This window comes from Macaca nemestrina, chromosome X, assembly GCF_043159975.1.
Source record: "Macaca nemestrina isolate mMacNem1 chromosome X, mMacNem.hap1, whole genome shotgun sequence".
Classification (NCBI taxonomy): domain Eukaryota; kingdom Metazoa; phylum Chordata; class Mammalia; order Primates; family Cercopithecidae; genus Macaca; species Macaca nemestrina.
The window spans coordinates 73,953,729-73,971,761 of record NC_092145.1 but is presented as its reverse complement, the minus strand read 5'-3'; the positions used below and the strand labels follow the sequence as shown (position 1 = coordinate 73,971,761).

The following is an 18,033-nucleotide window of genomic DNA, read 5'->3' as shown; positions in this document are numbered from 1 at the left end:
TTAACCTTGGCAAAATAAACTTCTAAATTGATTGAGACCCGCCTTGGAAATTTTTTAGTTTATAAGTTTAATTAGCAATAACCTCTTCACAAATTATCATTAATTTTATGATTGGTAAAGTAAAATAAAAATATCATGACTCTGTGTAAATATAAACACTGCATTAACTTTAAATATTTTTAAATAGTGTTAAAATATTAGGATATAACAACATAGTGTTTATGTGAATGGAAATTAGCAACATTGACACCACAGAAGACCTTGGATATTTGTTTTCTTTGGTTTTGCTTTTGCGAGAGGTCTTGCTCTGTTACCCAGGCTGAAGTACAGTGGCATGATCATGGCTTACTGTTGCCTCAGTCTACTGGGCTCAAGTGATCCTTCCACCACAGGCTCCCCAGTAGCTCAACTACAGGCATGCACCACCACACTCAGCTAATGTTTTGTAAATTTATTTTCTGTAGAGATGGGGCCCAGGCTGATATTGAATTCCTGAGATTAAGCAAATCTCCTGCCTTCGTCACCCGAAGTGGTAGGATTACAGTTATGAGCCACCATTCCCAGCAGGATATTTGTTAAAAAGGGAATAATATGATTTTACTAATTTGTTATATAAATTGATATTAGCAAAAGGGTCTTGTTGAAAATACACTATCATGCTCAATTTGGCAGTACATATACTAAAATTGGAATGATACAAAGAAGATTAGCATGGCACTTGTAAAAGGATAACATACAAATTTGTGAAGTGTCCCATATTTTTCATTGAGATTCAGGAGGATGACAAACCCAATCCAAGGAAAATAAGAATCACAATAAAGTAACACAGTAGCTGAAGGATGAATAGCAGTATAAAACAGAACCTAATGGATCAGAGCTAAGTAACACAATACAAGAATTTCACAATGCAATTAGAAGTTATCAACAGCAGAATAAACCAAGCTGAGGAAAGAATCTCAGGACTTGAAAAGTAGTTCTCTGAAATAAGGCAGTAAGAAAAAAATAAAGAAAAAAGTATGAAAAGGAATAAACAAAACCTCCAAGAAGTATTGGATTATGTAAAAAGACCAAACCTGCAAATCATTGGCATGTTTTAAAGGAAGGGGATGAAAGTGAAAAATGTGGATAACATATTTCAGGCTATTGCTCATGAAAACTTCCCCCATCTTGCTAGAGAGGCCAACAGTAAAATTCAGGAACTACAGAGAACTCCTGCAAGATTCTAAACAAGAAGTTCATCCTCAAGATACATAATCATCAGATTTTCCAAAGTTAAAATAAAAGAAAAAATGTAAAGACATCTAGAGACAAAAGGCAAGTCACCTACAAAGGAAGCCCTATCAGGCTAACAGTGGACCTCTCAGTGGAAACCCTATAAGCCAGAAGAGATTGGGGCCTATATTCAACATTCCTAAAGAAAAAAATTTTCAACCAAGAATTTTATATCTAATTAAACTAAGTTTCCTATGTGAAGAAGAACTAAGATCATTTTCAGATAAGCAATATCTTACACCAGACATACCTTACAAGAGATCTTGAAAGGAGCACTAAATATAGAAAGGAAAGACTGCTATCAGCTAATACAAAAACGCACTTAAACACATGGACCAGTGTCACTGTTAAGCAACCACACAAACAAGCCAACATAAAAACCAGCTAACAACACAATGACAGGAACAGATTCACATCTACCAATACTAAACTTGAATGCATGTGGGCTAAATGCCCCACTTAGAATGTACAGAGTGGAAAGCTGGATACAAAAGAAAGACTCAATGATATACTGTCCACAAAAGACCCATGTCACACATCATGACATTCATAGGCTCAAATTAAAGAGATGAAAGGAAATATACTAAGCAAATGGAAAACAAAAGAAAGCAGGGGCTAAAGTTCTAATTTCAGACTAAAGAGATTTAAAACCAACAAAGATCAAAAAAGACGGAAAAGACAAAGGCATTACATAATGATAAAGGGTTCAATTCAGCAAGAAGACCTAACTATTCTAAATACATGTGAACTCAACACAGCAACAATCAGATTCACAGAGCAAGTTCTTAAGAGACCTACCAAGAGACAAAGAGACATAGACTCCCACACAATAATAGTGGAATACTTCAACTCTCCACTGACAATATTAGACAGATTATAGAGGCAGAAAATTAACAAAGATATTCAGGACCTGAGCTTAACATTAAACCGAATGGATCTAATTGGCCTTTACAGAACTCTCCATCCCAAATCAACAAAATATACATTCTTTCCATTGCCACGTGGCACATATTCTAATATTGACACATAATTAGACAGAAAACAATCCCCAACAGACATAAAAGAACTAAAATCATGCCAAACATACTATTAACAATAGAAGTCGTGACTATGAAAATTGCTCAAAACTGCAATTACATGGAAATTAAGCAACATACTCCTGAATGATTTTTGGGTAAATAATGAAATTAAGGTAGAAATCAAGAAGTTCTTTTAAAATCATGAAAACAAAGATTCAAAATATCAGAATGTGTGAGACACAGGTAAGGCGTGTTAAGAGGAAAATTTATAGTATTAAATGCCCACATCAAAAGTTAGAAAGATTTCAAATTAACAACCTAACTTCACAACTAAAATAATTAGAGAAGCAGGAATAAATCAACTGCAAAGCTACCAGCAGATAAAAACAAATCAAAATCAGAGCTGAACTGAAGAAAATCAAGACATGAAAAAGAGTTCAAAAGATCAATAAATCCAAGAGTTGGTTTTTTGAAAAATTTAATAAATTAGTCCACTAGCTAGACTAATAAAAAAGAAAAGAGAACCAAATCCAAGATGGCGGCCAGCAGGAGGCTGATGAAGGAGCTTGAAGAAATCCGCAAATGTGGGATGAAAAACTTCCGTAACATCCAGGTTGATGAAGCTAATTTATTGACTTGGCAAGGGCTTATTGTTCCTGACAACCCTCCATATGATAAGGGGGCCTTCAGAATTGAAATTAACTTTCCAGCAGAGTACCCATTCAAACCACCGAAGATCACATTTAAAACAAAGATCTATCACCCGAACATTGACGAAAAGGGGCAGGTCTGTCTGCCAGTAATTAGCGCTGAAAACTGGAAGCCAGCAACCAAAACCGACCAAGTAATCCAGTCCCTCATAGCACTGGTGAATGACCCCCAGCCCGAGCACCCGCTTCGGGCTGACCTTGCTGAAGAATACTCTAAGGACCGTAAAAAATTCTGTAAGAATGCTGAAGAGTTTACAAAGAAATATGGGGAAAAGCGACTTGTGGACTAAAATCTGCCACGATTGGTTCCAGCAAGTGTGAGCAGAGGCCCCGTGCAGTGCATTCAGACACCCCGCAAAGCAGGACTCTGTGGAAATTGACACGTGCCATCGCCTGGCGTTCGCTTGTGGCAGTTATTAACTTTCTACAGTTTTCTTAATCAAAAGTGGTCTAGGTAACCTGTAAAGAAAGGATTAAAAATTTAAGATGTTCTAAAAAATAAAAAATAAAAAAATAAAAAAGAAAAGAGAGAAGATTCAAATAAACAGAATTAGAAATGTTTAATAAAAATGATACTACTTATCCCTTCAAAAAGACAAAAAAAAAGACAACCATTATAAACTACTATGAATGCCTCTACTATCACAAACTAGAAAACCCAAATGAGATGAATAAATTCCCAGACGCATACACTGTCCAAGGACTGAGCCAGGTAGAAATAAATTTCCTGAAAAGACCAATAACAAGCTCCAAAATTAAATCAGTAATAAATAGCCTACTAAGAAAAACACTTGGGGCCTGATGGATTCACCACCAGATTCTACCAGGTGTACAAAGAAAAGCTGGTACAATTCATACAGAAACTATTTCAAAACATTAAGAAGGAGTAACTCCTTTTCAACGTGTTCTATGGAGCCAGCATCATCTTGATACCAAAACCTGGCAGAGGCACAACAAAAACAAAAACAAAAAACTTCAGGCCAATATATTTGATTAACGTTGATGCCATCTTTTTTTTTTTTTTTTTTTTTTTACATTTAAAATGTTTTATTTGGAAAGCAATTTAGGGCATACACACAGACCAAGTTGTCCTCAGTATGTCCCAAAGAGAATGTTGGAAATGTTATTAGAAAAAGACATACTCTTTATTGTTTTGAAAGAAAGTTCGTTCACACTAGAGAAGCTTTTGGGAGATAGCAAGCTTCTTGCTAGCTCTGATTAGTGAGTGATGGTGGTAAGTAAAACCAGTGTTAGGGTCCCAGCAGGTTGTTTCAGAAGCTGCTAGGTAAAGTTGGTCTTGGGGTTACAGCAGGCCATTTCAGCAGCTGGGCTTATAGAAGATTTAATTTTTGGATCAGGTGCTATGAGCTCCCAGGGCTTTTTCCCTGTGGCCCCTTGACTGATTTATTTGGGTATGACAAGAATGACTCAATTTGAATAATTAACTTTCACACCAGCAATCCTAGTGGCTGTGAAATGTTGTCTCCCTATTTGAATTTCAGTAATGGTTAAATTATGTTAAGCATTTTTTTTTCAGGTGATACTGGCTTTATTGTAGTTATTATTAGAAGCACAGAGAGGTTAAGTGACTTGCCAAGAGTCTCTGCTATTTAGTTAACAATTGGGAGGTGTGATGGGGGCCTATAATCCAAGTTGGGAGAACTAACATAGGACATATTCCATTAGGTGACATCACCTCTCTGTAGCTGCTTCACATTTCGTTATTCTCCCCAAAACCCACCCATTGTCTGGAAGTACATTGAAAAATTCAGCGAGCAGTTAGAGCACTCCCAATAGCTAAAATGAAGAATCAATGCTCTGTTAGCGATTTGGCTATGGTAGAACAACTGTCCCATTGATAGAATTGGATGAAAGAACATGAAAGAACTGAGGACTTCTGCTCCCATATGGTCTAGGAAAGTGTCCTTTTAACTCAGAGTAGAGCACTCCACAGAGCATTTGCGGGCTTGGAGTTGATAGGTTTATGTCCAAATTCAGGGTCAGTTATTAGTCAATTTTTGGCAACATGCATAACTTCTTTGAGGCTCCATTTCCACATTTGTGAAATGGATATAAGAATAATAGTAATAGTAGTAATACAGGTCCATCAGCCGGGCACAGTGGCTCACATCTGTAATCCCTGCACTTTGGGAAGCCGAGGTGGGTGAATCATGAGGTCAGCAGTTCAAGACCAGCCTGGCCAACATAGTGAAACCCCATCTCTACTAAGAAATACAAAAATTAGCTGGGTGTGTGGTGGTGTGCGCCTGTAATCTCAGTTACTGGAGAGGCTGAGGCCGGAGAATCGCTTGAGCCCAGGAGGTGGAGGTTGCAGTGAACTGAGATCGTGCCACTGCACTCCAGTCTGGGAGACAGAGCAAGACTCTGTCAAAAAAACAAAAAAAAAACCAAAAAACAAAACAAAACAAAAAAACAAGCCAATCCTGTATTCTTTTTTTTTTTTTAAATTATACTTTAAGTTCTAGGGTACATGTGCACAATATGCAGGTTTGTTATATAGGTATACATGTACTATGTTAGTTTGCTGTACCCATTAACTCGTCATTTACATTAAGTATTTCTCCTAATGCTATCCCTTCCCCAGACCCCCACTCATGACAGGCCCCAGTGTGAGATGTTCCCTGTCCTGTGTCTAGGTGTTCTCATTGTTTAATTCCCACCTATGAGTGAGAACATGCGGTGTTTGGTTTTCTGTTCTTGTGATAGTTTGCTCAGAATGATGGTTTCCAGCTTCATCCATGTCCCCACAAAGGACATTAATTCATCCTTTTTTATGGCTACATAGTATTCCATGGTGTATATGTGCCACATTTTCTTAATCCAGTCTATCATTGATGGATATTTGGCTTGGTTCCAAGCCTTTGCTGTTGTGAATAATGTCACTATAAACATATGTGTGCATGTGTCTTTATAGTAGCATGATTCATAATCCTTTGGGCATATACCCAGTAATGGGATGGCTGGGTCAAATGGTATTTCTAGTTCTAAATCCTTGAGGAACCGTCACACTGTCTTTCACAATGGTTGAACTAGTTTACACTCCCACCAAGAGTGTAAAAGTGTTCCTATTTATCCACATCCTCTCCAGCATCTGTTGTTTCCTAACTTTTTAATGATTGCCATTCTTTTTTTCTTTTTATTATACTTTAAGTTTTAAATGATTGCCATTCTCACTGGTGTGAGATGGTATCTCATTGTGGTTTTGATTTGCATTTCTCTGATGACCAGTGATGATGAGCATTTTTTCATGTGTCTGTTTATTGCATAAATGTCTTCTTTTGAGAAGTGTCTGTTCATATCCTTTTGATGTAAACATTCTCAACAAAATACTTGCAAACGACATCCAGAAGCACATCAAAAAGCTAAAGCACCATGATAAAGCAGGCCTCATCCCTGGGATAGAATGTTGGTTCAACATCTGCAAATCAATAAATAAGATTCATCACATAAACAGAACTAAAGACAAAAATCACATGATCATCTCAATAGGCACAGAAAAGGCTTTTGGTAAAATTCAGGACCACTTCATGTTAAAAACTCTCAATAAACTGGGTATTCAAGAAACTTACCTCAAAATAATAGGAGCCGTCTATGACAAACCCACGGTCAACATCATACTGAATGGGCATAAACTGGAAGCATTCCTCTTGAATACCGGCACAAGACAAGAATGCCCTCTCTCACCACTCCTGTTCAACACAGTATTGAAAAGCTTAGCCAGAGCAATCAGACAAGAGTAAGAAATAAAGGGCATCCAAATAGGAAGACAAGAAGTCAAATTATTTCTCTTCATAGATGACATGATTCTATATCTAGAAAACCCTAGAGTTTTGGCCCAAAGCTCCTCCAGCTGATAAACAACTTTATCAAATTTGCACGATACAAAAATCTATGTACAAAAATCACTAGCATTCCTGTAGACCAACAACAGCCAAACTGAGAGCCACATAGGAAAGCAATTCCATTCACAATTGCCACAAAAAGAGTAAAATACCTATGAATACAGCTAACGAGGGAGATAAAAAAATCTCTACAATGGGAATTACAAATACTGCCCACAGAAATCAGAGAAGACACAAACAAATGGAAAAACATCCCATGCTCATAAATAAGGAGAATCAATATCATTAAAATGGCTATACTGCCCAAAACAATTTATAGATTCAATGCTATTCTTATCAAACTACCAACAACATTCTTCACAGAACTAGTAACAACTATTTTAAAATTCATATGGAACAAAAAAGAACCCCAATAGGCAAGACAACCTTTCTTTTTTCAACTTTTATTTTAAGTTTTGGGGTACCTGTGCAGGATGTACATGTTTGTTACATAGGTATACCTGTGAGCCAAGGCAATCTTAAGCAAAAAGAACAAAGCTGGAGGTATGATGTTACCTAACTTCAAACTATACTACAAGGCTATGGTAAACAAAACAGCATGGTACTAGTACAAAAACAGGCATACAGACCAATGGAACAGAATAGAAAGCCTAGAAATAAGACTGCACACCTACCAGTATCTGGTCTTCAACAAAGCTGACAAAAACAAGCAATGAAGAAAGGACTGCCTATTCAATAAATGGTGCTAGGATAACTGGCTAGCCATCTGCAAAAGATTGAAGTTGAACCTTTTTCTTACACCATACACAAATATCAACCTAAGATGGATTAAAGACTTAAATGTAAAACCCCAAACTTTAAAAACCCTGGAAGACAATCTAGGTTATACCATGCTGGACATAGGATCAGGTAAAGATTTCATGACAAAGACAAAAAAAAAAAATTATGAAAAAAGCAAAAATTGACCATTGGGATCTAATTAAACTAAAGAGCTTCTGCACAGCAAAATAAACTATCAACAGAGTAAACAGACAACTTACAGAACAGATGAAAATATTTGCAAACTGTGTAACTGACAAAGTTCTAACATCCAGCATCTATAAGAAACTTAAACTTACAAGAAAAAAACAAGCAACCCCTTTAAAAAGTGAGTGAAGGACATGCACAGATGCTTTTTTTTTCTTTTTAGCTATTTATTGCGCTTATCTAAAAACATTATATGAGAAATAAATTGATAAATGCTATATAAAAAGTGTTTTGTTGAATGAGGTCTGGTTGATGGGGACTGGGAGTAGCAGATATTGTATAAAAACACAGTGAGTTATTTGCTTCCAAGAAAAACAGATCCACTGAGTATCTTTCAATATGCTACATTATCTGAGATTTTTTCAAAACCCAGAGTCCTTGGTGATCTGTCCTTTATCAGCTTAGGTGTTTAATTCCTGTTGACCTTTTGATTCTGGGAATGTGTTGTCTTTTTTATTATTATTATTATATTTTAAGTTCTAGGGTACATGTGCATAACGTGCAGGTTTGTTACATATGTATACTTGTGCCATGTTGGTGTGCTGCACCCATCAACTCATCAGCACCCATCAACTCGTCATTTACATCAGGTATAACTCCCAAAGCTATCCCTCCCCCCTCCCCCCTCCCCCCACCATGATAGGCCCTGGTGTGTGATGTTCCCCTTCCCGAGTCCAAGTGATCTCATTGTTCAGTTCCCACCTATGAGTGAGAACATGCGGTGTTTGGTTTTCTGTTCTTGTGATAGTTTGCTAAGAATGATGGTTTCCAGCTGCATCCATGTCCCTACAAAGGACACAAACTCATCCTTTTTTATGGCTGCATAGTATTCCATGGTGTATATGTGTCACATTTTCTTAATCCAATCTGTCACTGATGGACATTTGGGTTGATTCCAAGTCTTTGCTATTGTGAATAGTGCCGCAATAAACATACGTGTGCATGTGTCTTTATAGCAGCATAATTTATAATCCTTTGGGTATATCCCCAGTAATGGGATGGCTGGGTCATATGGTACATCTAGTTCTATATCCTTGAGGAATCGCCATACTGTTTTCCATAATGGTTGAACTAGTTTACAATCCCACCAACAGTGTAAAAGTGTTCCTATTTCTCCACAGCCTCTCCAGCACCTGTTGTTTCCTGACTTTTTAATGATTGCCATTCTAACTGGTGTGAGATGGTATCTCATTGTGGTTTTGATTTGCATTTCTCTGATGACTAGTGATGATGAGCATTTTTTCATGTGTCTGTTGGCTGTATGAATGTCTTCTTTTGAGAAATGTCTGTTCATATCCTTTGCCCACTTTTTGATGGGGTTGTTTGTCTCTCAGTCATTTATAATAGCAATTGTTCTGGTAGAGATGGCTGGGGGGGTGAAGTGGACTCTGTGAGCATTCTTAGCTTTGGTGGTTTAATGCACTATTTTTTGTGCCAGTTGGCCTCCTCCCAGAAGGTGGCGCTTTCCAGAAAGCATCAGTTGTGGTAGTATGGTGAGAAACAGGTGGTGAGTGGGGCCCTAGAACTCCCAAGAGTATATATCCTTTGTCTTTAGTTACCACAGTGAGCAGGGAAGGACCACTGGGTGGGAGCAGAGCTAGGCGTTTCTGAGATCTGACTTTCCTTTGACAGGACTTGCTGCAGTTTCTATGGGGGATGGGGGTGTGGTACCCAGGTCAATAAAGTTACGTTCCTAAGGAGGATTGTCTGCCTCTGCTGTATTATGCAGGTTGTCAGGGAAGTGGGGGAAAGCCAGCAGTCACAGGCCTCACCCAGCTCTCATGCAATCTGAAAGGACCAGCCTTACTCACATCGTGCCTTCCACAACAGCACCAAGTCTCTTTCTGGACATTGGGCAAGCAGGGTGGAGAACTTGCCCCATGCTACCAGCCTCCCAGTTGTGAAAGCAAATATGCCTTTCCTTCTTCCCCCACCTGTGGATTCTGCACACTGGATTCACGCCATCCCTTGAGTTCTGGCAAGGAGGCTTCTCAATCAGTTCAAATTGTGACAAAGTTCAGCTGGAGATTTCTCTATGACCTTTCCCAAAGCCTCTGTGAGGCCAGGCAAAAATGGCTTGCTAGGATACTCAGTGAGCTCACAGGTGTTTTCCCACTGCTTCCTCTACCCCAGGATTACACTCGGCTCTCTAAATTGACTCAGCTCCAGGTAAGATCAAAATCTCCTGTAATCTAGGCCTTCAGTTTCCCCACTTGTCCACCATGATCCTGTGATCCTGTATCTTTTTTTTTTTTTTTTTTTACTATAAGTTTTGGGATACATGGGCATGACGTGCAGGTTTGTTACATAGGTATACATGTGCCATGGTGGTTTGCTGCACCTATCAAACCGTCATCCAGATTTTAAGTCCTACATGCATTAAGTATTTGTCCTAATGCTCTCCCTCCTTTTGGTACCCACCTCTGACAGGCACTGGTGTGTGATGTTCCCCTCCCTGTGTCCATGTGTTATCATTGTTCAACTCCCACTTATGAGTGAGAACATGCGATGTTTGGTTTTCTGTTCCTGTGTTAGTTTACTGAGAATGATGGCTTCCAGCTTCATCTATGACCCAGCAATGGACAAGGACTCATTCTTTGTATGGCTGCATAGTATTCCACGTTGTATATGTGCCACATTTTCTTTATCCAGTCTATTATTGATGGGCATTTGGGTTGGTTCCAAGTGTTTGTAATTGTAAATACTGCCACAATAAGCATACATGTGCATCTGTCTTTACAGTAGAATGATTTATAATCCTTTGGGTATATACTCAGTAATGGGATTGCTGGGTCAAATGGCATTTCTGGTTCTAGATCCTTGAGGAGTCACCACACTGTCTTCCACAATTGTTGAACTAATTCATACTCCCACCAACAGTGTAAAAGTGTTTCTATTTCTCCACAGCCTCACAAGCATTTGTTGCTTCCTTATTTTTTAATAATTGCCATTCTAACTGGCATGAGATAATATCTCATTGTGGTTTTGATTTGCATTCCTTTAATGACCAGTGATAAGGAGCTTTTTTCCCATATGTTTGTTGGCCACATAAATGTCTCCTTTTGAAAATTGTCTGTTCATATCCTTTGTCCACTTTTGATGGGGTTGTTTGCTTTTTTTCTTGTAAATTTGTTTCCTTGTAGATTCTGGATATTAGACCTTTGTCAGATGGGTAGCTTGCAAAAATTCTCTCTCATTCTGTAGGTTGCCTGTTCACTCTGATGACAGTTTCCTTCACTGAGCAGAAGCTCTTTAGTTTAATTATATCCCATTTGTCAATTTTGGCTTTAACTGCCATTGCTTTTAGTATTTTAGTCATGAAGTCTTTGCCCATGCCTGTGTCCCGAATGGTATTGCCTAGGTTTTCTTCTAGGGTTTTTATGGTTTTATGTTTTACATTTAAGACTTTAATCTGTCTTGAGTTAACTTTTGTATAAGGTGTAAGGAAGGTGTCCAGTTTCAATTTTCTGCATATGGCTACCCAGTTTTCCCAGAATCATTTGTTAAAGAGGTAATCCTTTCCCTCTTGCCTGTTTTTGTCAGATTTGTCGAAGATCACATGGGTGTAGATGTGTGGTGTTATTTCTGAGGCCTCTGTTCTGTTCCATGAGTCCGTATATCTGTTATGGTATCAGTACCATGCTCTTTTGGTTACTGTAGCCTTGTAGTATAGTTTGAAGTCAGGTAGTGTGATGCCTCCAGCTTTTTTTTTTTTTTTTTTTAATCTTAGGATTGTCTTGGCTACATGGGCTCTTTGTTGGTTCCATATGAAATTTAAAGTAGTGTCTTCTAGTTTTGTGAAGAAAGGCAATGGTAGTTTGATGGAAATGCCATTGAATCTATAAATTACTTTAGGCAGTATGGCCATTTTCATGACATTGATTCTTCCTATCCATGAGCATGGAATGTTTTTCCATTTGTTTGTGTCCTCTCTTATTTTCTTGAGCAGTGGTTTGTAGTTCTCCTTGAAGAGGTACTTCACATCCCTTGTAAGTTGTATTCCTAGGTATTTTATTTTCTTTGTAGCAATTGTGAATGTGAATGAGAGTTCACTCATGATTTGTTTCTCTGTTTGTCTATTATTGGTGTATAGGAATGCTTGTGATTTTTTCACATTGATTTCGTATCCTGAGACTTTGCTGAAGTTGCTTATCAGCTTAAAGAGTTTTGGGGCTAAGACGATGGGGTTTTCTAAATATACAATCAAGTCATTTGCAAATAGAGACAATTTGACTTCCTCTCTTCCTATTTGAATACCCTTTATTTCTTTCTCTTCCCTGATTTCTCTGGCCAGAACTTCCAATATGCTGTTGAATAGGAGTTGAGAGAGAGGGCATCCTTGTCTTGGGCCAGTTTTCAAAGAGGATGCTTCCAGTTTTTGCCCATTCAGTATGATATTGGCTATGGATTTGTCATAAGTAGCTCTTATTATTTTGAGATACGTTCTGTCAACACCTAGTTTATTGAGAGTTTTTAGCACGAAGGGGTGTTGAATTTTATTGAAGGCCTTTTCTGCATCTATTGAGATAACCACGCCGTTGCTTTTTGTCATTGGTTCTGTTTATGTGATGGATTACGTTTATTGTTTTGCATGTTGAACCAGTCTTGCATCCCAGGGATGAGGCCAACTTAATCACAGTGGATAAGCTTTTTGATATGCTGCTGGATTCAGTTTGCCAGTATTTTCTTTTATTGATGATTTTTGCATTGATGTTCATCAGGGATATTGGCCTGAAATTTTCTTTTTTTTGTTGTGTCTCTGCCAGGATTTGGAATAAGGATGATGCTGGCCTCATAAAATGAGTTAGGGAGGGTTCCCTCTTTTTCTGTTGTTTGGAATAGTTTCAGAAGGAATGGCACCAGCTCCTCTTTGTACCTCTGGTAGAATTCGGCTGTGAACCTTTGTGTTTCTGGGCTTTTTTGTTGTTGTTGTTGGCAGGCTATTAATTACTGCTTCAATTTTCTAACTTGTTATTTGTCTATTTAGGGATTCGGCTTCTTCCTCGTTTAGTCTTAAGAGGATGTATGCATCCAGGAATTTATCCATTTCTTCTAGATTTTCTCATTTATTTGCGTAGAGGTGTTTGTACTATTCTCTGATGGTAGTTTGCATTTCTGTGGGATCAGTGGTAATATCCTCTTTATCTTTTTTTATTGTGTCTATTTGATTTTTCTCTCTTTTCTTATTTATTAGTCTGGCTAGTGGTCTATCTACTTTGTTAATCATTTAAAAAAAAACAACTCCTGGATTCATTGATTTTTTTGAACGTTTTTCATGACTATCTCCTTCAGTTCTGCTCTGATCTTAGTTATTTCTTGTCTTCTGCTAGCTTTTGAATTTGCTTGCTCTTGCTCTGCTGACTCTTCTCTAGCTCTTTTAATTGTGATGTTAGGGTGTCAATTTTGGATCTTTCCTGATTTCTGATGTGGTCATTTAATGCTAAACATTTCCATCTTAACACTGCTTTAGCTGTGTCCCAGAGATTCTGGTACATTGTCCCTTTGTTCTCATTGTTTTCAAATAACTTTGTTTTCTGTGCCTTAATGTTTTTATTTATCCAGTAGTCATTCAGGAGCAGGTTGTTCAGTTTTCATGTAATTGTGCAGTGTTGAGTGAGTATCTTAATCCTAATTTCTCATTTGATTGCACTGTGGCCTGAGAGGCTGCTTTTTGTGATTTCTGTTCTTTTGCATTTGCTGAAGAGTGTTTTACTTCCAATTATGTGGTTGACTTCAGAATAAGTGCTATTTGGTGCTGAGAAGAATGTATATTGTGTTGATTTGTGGTGGAGAGTTCTATAGATGTCTATTAGGTCCACTTGGTCTAGAGCTGTGTTCAAATACTGACTATCCTTGTTAATTTTTTGCCTCATTGATCTGTCTAATATTGATAGTGTGGTGTTAAAAGTCTTTCACTATTATTGTGTGGGAGTCTATGTCTCTCTGTAGGTCTCTAAGAACTCACTCTATTAATATGGGTGCTCCTGTATTGGGTGCATACATATTTAGGATAGTTAGCTCTTCTTGTTGCAGTAATTTATTTATCATTATATAATGCCCTTCTTTGTCATTTTTTATCTTTGTTGCTTTAAAGTCTATTTTATCAGAGACTAGGATTGCAAACCCTGCATTTTTTGCTTACCATTTGCTTGGTAAATAATCCTCCATCCATTCATTTTGAGCCTATGTGTGTCTTTGCATGTGAGACGGGTCTCCTGAATACAGCACACCGATGGGTTTTGACTCCTTATCCAATTTGCCAGTCTGTTTGTTCTGATTGGAGCATTTACCCCATTTACTTTTAAGATTAATATTGTTATATGTGAATTTGATCCTGTAATCATGATGCCGGCAGGTTATTTTGCACATTAGTTGATGCAGTTTCTTCATAGTGCCATTGATCTTTATATTTTGGTATGTTTTTTCAGTGGCTGGTACCGGTTTTTCCTTTCTATATTTAGTACTTCCTTCAGGAGGTCTTGTAAGGCAGTCCTTGTGGTGACAAAATTTCTCAGCAGTTGCTTGTCTGTAAAGAATTTTATTTCTCCTTCGCCTATGAAGTTTAGTTTTGCTGGATATGAAATTTTGAGTTGAAAATTCTTTTCTTTAAGAATTTTGAATATTGGCCTCCACTCTCTTCTGGCTTGTAGGGTTTCTGTAGAGAGATCTGCTGTTAGTCTGATGGGCTTCCCTTTTTAGGTAACATGACCTTTGTTTTTGGCTCCCCTTAATATTCTTTCTTTTGTTTCAACCTTGGAGAAACTAACGATTACGTGTCTTGGAGTTGCTTTTCTTGAGAAATATCTTAGTGGTGTTCTCTGTATTTCCTGAATTTGAATGTTGGCCTGTCTTTCCAGGTTGGGGAAGTTCTCCTGGATAGTATCCTGAAGTGTGTTTTTCAACTTGGTTTCATTCTCCCTGTCACTTTCAGGGATCCCAACCAATTGTAGATTTGGTCTGTTCACATATTCCCATATTTCTTGGAGGCTTCGTTCATTCCTTTTCACTTTTTTTTTTTTTTTTTTTTTTTTGCTAATCTTATCTTCATGGCTTATTTCAGTAAGTTGATCTTCAATCTTTGATACTTTTTTTCACTTGATCAATTTGGCTATTGATACCTGTGTATACTTCTTGAAGTTCTTGTGCTGTGTTTTTCAGCTTCATCAGGTCCTTTATATTCTTCTCTAAATGAGTTATTCTAGTTAGCAGTTTCTGTAACCTATTATCAAGGTTCTTAGCTTTCTTGCATTGGATTGTAATATGCTCGTTTAGCTCAGAGGAGTTTGTTATTACACAATTACATACCTTCTGAAGCCTGCTTCTGTCAATTCATTAAAGTCATTCTCTGCCTTGTTTCATGCCCTTGTTGGAGAGGAGTTGTGATCATTTGGAGAAGAAGAGACATTCTAGTGTATGGAATTTTCAGCATTTTTGCGGTGGTTTTTCCTTATCTTCTTGGATTTATCTACATTTGATTTTAGAGGCCGATGACCTTTGGATGTGGTTTTATGTCAGGGTCCTTTTTGTTGATATTGATGTTACTGCTCTCTGTTTGTTAGGTTGTCTTCTAACAGTCAGACCCCTCTTCTGCAGGTCTGCTATTGTTTACTGGGCATCCACTCCAGATTGGGTTATATTTTTATTCATTCAATCAGTTTATATTTTTTGCATGAAAAATTGAATCCATTTGCATTTATGGTTATTATTGACATGTGAGGTTTTGTAGCTGTCTTACTGATAATTGTTTTCTGAATTTAAAAATTTTCTTTGTTATTTTCTTTCTCTCCTATTTTATATCATTGTGGTTTTATGCTGTTATACAGTGGTATCATTTCAGTTTTTTCTCTTCCTAATTTGTGTTTGCTTTACAAATGAGTTTCATACTTCTATTTCTTTTCACCATAGAATAAAATTTTCTCTTGCTTTCAGGTTTAATGTTGTCTTGAGTATTTATTTTTGGACTGGCCTAGTGGTCATGAATTCAGTTTTTGCAAGTCTGGGAAAGTGTATGTTTCTTTTTCATTTATAATGGACAAAATTTTTGTGTATAGTATTTTTTGCTATCTTTTTTTTTTCTTTCATCACTTTATATTTATCATCCCATTGTTTTCTAGCCCATAAGGTTTCTGCTAAGAAAGCTGCTGTTAGTCTGATATGGGTTCCTTCATAAATGACTAGACACTTATCTCTTGCTGTTTTTAGGATTCTACTTTTGTCCATGACTTTTGAAAATTTGGATATCATGTGCTGTTAATAAGACCTTTTTGAATTGTAATTATTTGGGGTTCTCTGATATTCCTATATCTAGATGTCTAAATCTCTTGCCATACTTGAGAAGTTTTCAGCCATTATTTCCTTAAATAGGTTTTCTGTCCCTTTCATTTTCTTTTCACCTTCCAGGACACCAGAATTTTGCATATTTGTTTGCTATAGGTGTCCCACATTTCACATAGGCATTGTTCATTTCTTTTTATTTTTTATTTATTTTTGTAGCTGCTGTAACAGTCAACTTCTGACTTTTTAATATTTGCTTTCATTGGAAAGACTCCTTCTTGAAGGTCTATAAATGGCTATGGTTGAGTAGAGCACTTTGGATTCGATTCTGTCTTCATGCAATAGTGTAGTCTCTGTTTGATTCTTCAACTGTAAGTAGCATCAGTGGTGCTCCTGAGTGGCTTAGGGTATAGTTGTTAGGGGAGGCTTTGGTGAATTTTTGCTGGAGACAGTTATAGGTGGGTCAGTTCAGTGGCTCAATCTTGGCTCACTGCAACCTCCACCTCCTGGGTTCAAGCAATTCTCCCGCCTCAGCCTCCTGAGTAGCTGGGACTATAGGCACATGCCACCACGCCTGGCTAATTTTTGTATTTTTAGTAGAGATGGGGTTTCACCATGTTGGCCAGGACGGTCTTGATCTCCTGATGACCACCAGGCCTCAAGTATAGTGTTTACGTGGGCATGGTAGCGGTTTCACTGTGGCCCTGTTGCTGGAGAAAGCAGGGTTGCTTTCGATGGCTACAACCATAAACAGGTGGCTGGGGAGTACATGTTCACAACCAGGTGGCAACTGCATATGAGGGCGCTTGTACTCAGAGCACATTTACATGTGTAGTAGTGGTCTCACTTCTTGCAGGAGGAGCAGTGTTGCTGCTAGGGACTTGTTACTCAGCTCTACCAGTGTCAGCCAGGCAGCAGCAGCAGTTGTGGGTGGAGGATACTAGTGGGTCTCCAGGGATGTGGATGAACCCCAGGACTGGTTGCAATCTAGTGGTGGTGTGCTCTCAAAATGATGTTGTGAGGTGTCTTCTTAGGACATGAGGAATGTGTGAGGCCCAGTGGAAGTTTCCCCTATGGAGCAGTGCCATCATGTGGTCTCTAGGAAGTTCCTTAATCAGAAATTAGTTTCTGATTTTGTGATAGTAGAGGGCCCCTCCCATAGCTAGAATTGAAGGAGGCTTCTGTGAAAATTTGGACTGCTGGGGATCTCTCATTTAGCTATTCCCTGAATTGGGAAGCCTCTGGTCTCCCAGCCAATCCTGGCCAAGCAGACAAACTTGCTTCCTTCTCTTTTCTTGCCTTAGGTGTTTCATGATACTTCTCTGTTGAATTCCAGTGTTCTCTCTGTTGGCAATGATGTGGAAAAATTAGAACTCTCAGAAAATGCTGATGAGAATGTAAAGTTGTACAGCCTTGTTGGAAATCAGTAAGACAGTTCCTCAAAAAATTAAACAGTTACCATATGGTACAGCAATTCCACTTGGTGGCATATACTCAAAAGAATTGAAAACAGGGAATTTAACATATTTCTGTATCAATGTTTACAATAACAACAGCATTATTTACAATAGCCAAAAGGAGGAAACAACTCATATTTCCCTTGATGAGTAAATGACTAAAGAAAATGTAGTATATACATAAAATGAAATATTATTTAGCCTTAATAAGGGAAGAAATTATGATACATGCTACAACATGGGTGAACCTTGAAGACATGCTAAGTGAAATAAGCCAAATACAAAATGACAAATATTATATTATTCCACTTATATGAGGTACCTAGAATAGTCAAATTCACAGAGACAGAAAATAGAATAGTGGTTACCTAGGTCTAGGTAAGTGTGAAATGGGAACTTAATATTTAATAAA

At 37.8% G+C, this 18,033-nt stretch overlaps 1 non-coding gene and 1 pseudogene across 1 annotated transcript; both read left to right on the top strand.

Moving 5' to 3' along the window:
* Nucleotides 1-656: 656 nt before the first annotated feature.
* Nucleotides 657-763, top strand: LOC112423627 (U6 spliceosomal RNA). The gene has a single exon (XR_003014107.1). It is a non-coding gene; the product is annotated as a U6 spliceosomal RNA (small nuclear RNA).
* A 2,054-nt stretch (nucleotides 764-2,817) lies between these two features.
* On the top strand, nucleotides 2,818-3,421 carry LOC105464483 (ubiquitin-conjugating enzyme E2 L3 pseudogene; annotated as a pseudogene).
* The last annotated feature ends 14,612 nt before the right edge of the window (nucleotides 3,422-18,033 follow it).